The sequence below is a fragment of the Tamandua tetradactyla genome, chromosome 5 (genome assembly GCF_023851605.1).
Source record: "Tamandua tetradactyla isolate mTamTet1 chromosome 5, mTamTet1.pri, whole genome shotgun sequence".
In the NCBI taxonomy this organism is placed as follows: Eukaryota; Metazoa; Chordata; class Mammalia; order Pilosa; family Myrmecophagidae; genus Tamandua; species Tamandua tetradactyla.
Genome location: NC_135331.1, coordinates 32,726,325 through 32,727,924, shown reverse-complemented (window position 1 = coordinate 32,727,924; position 1,600 = coordinate 32,726,325). Strand labels below are relative to the sequence as shown.

General features: G+C 38.2%; 1 non-coding gene across 1 annotated transcript; it reads left to right on the top strand.

The window, feature by feature from the left end:
• Positions 1 to 361: 361 nt before the first annotated feature.
• Positions 362 to 432, top strand: TRNAS-GCU (transfer RNA serine (anticodon GCU)). Its single transcript has one exon. It is a non-coding gene; the product is annotated as a tRNA-Ser (tRNA).
• Positions 433 to 1,600: the final 1,168 nt, after the last annotated feature.

The window sequence follows — 1,600 nt, the reverse complement described above, 5'->3', positions numbered from 1 at the left end:
AACAAATGTACGTCAGTATTACAAGGTGCTAATAATAGGATGGTATCTGGGAAAAATACAATTCATGCAAACTAAGGACTATAGTTAACAGTATCATTGTTATATTCTTTCATCAATTGTAACAAAGGCACAATACCAAAGATAACCATCAAACTGACTGTAGTGATGAATGAACAATTCTGTGATTGTACTGAAAGCCGTTGATTGTAGCTTTGGATGGATTGTGTGGCATGTGAATAAAGCTGTTTAAAAAAACAAGAGAAGGGGAGGGATATGGGAACTCTATTTTCTTCATGATTTTTCTGTAAACTTAAGGCTTCTCTTATTAAAAATTTTTATTAAAAAAAAGTAAAGGGGTGGTGCAAGGGTAGTTCAGTGGTAGAATTCTCGCCTGCTATACGGGAGACCCGGGTTCGATTCCCGGTTCATGTACTTTCCAAAAAACAAGCAAACAAGCAAAACAAACCAACCAACAAAAATTCAACAAATGGTGCTGCAAAAACGGGATACTCACATGGAAAAATAATAAAATGTAACCCCACCACACAGCCTACAAAAAAGAAAAGGGCAAAAACACGATGGTCATTTTAAAAATTCATTAAATAATTTAAAAATTCATTTAACTTGAATAGAATGGGTTTTTAAGATTAGCTCTATTGGTTTTAAATTACTTTAAATTCAGTAGCGTCTTAGAGCCAATATATAAAAGAGACAAAAGCAAAGCCGGTCTGGTTGAAATTGGGGCCGGGGAGCCGGGTCCACTGAAGTGGCCCACCACATCTCTCCTGCCCTCTGTGCTGCGCCCTCTTCCACAGGGGAAGAAATGCTTGCCTCCCAGAAATGCTTGCCTTCTTCTGAGCAAGTCTGTACAGCATTCAAGGAATCTACAGTCTAGTTCAGATGGGGGAATGGGGCCCAAGGCAATGGTCCTCAAACTTTAATATGTAGAAAAACTTGGGGAGGTATTTTTAGAAATGCAGATTCTGGTGGAAATAAATGTATTTAATTTTAAAAAAAAGAAAGAAAGAAATGCAGATTCTCAGGTTAGACTCCCAGAGAGTCTCCAACCCCACTTTGACAGTATAACCGAGAAATTAAGAATTAATGAATGATATGGTTACTGAATTATTATATAGATTTTTTTCTTTCTATAATTATAAAATAGCTCAAATTTAATACCTGGAATGACTGGAATTCAACTAGACCCTGTCCTGTGTATGCTTACTGTTGGAATGGTTCTCAGCCTGGCCTCAGCCCTGTGTATACTTGATATTGTGATGGAAACAACGCCATCTCCCCTCACTTAAATCCATAAAAACCCTGAACTTCAGACTCTGGGAGACGAGATTTGGGGCTGAGTTTGAGTGTAGCAATAAACTCTTTCTCTGAAACTCTTGTGTCATGGATTGGCTGTTATGTGCATCGAGCAGAGAACCCCCCCACTTTTTTTTTTTGTCTCAACAGGAGTGATTTATCCTAGGAAATCAGCAACTTAGCTGGAACTAAGACCCAGGGTTCCTGATTTCCATTCCCATGCACTTTCCAATTTACATCACTGACTCTTCAACTCCCCAGTTTTAAAACTACAAACTTCAGGATC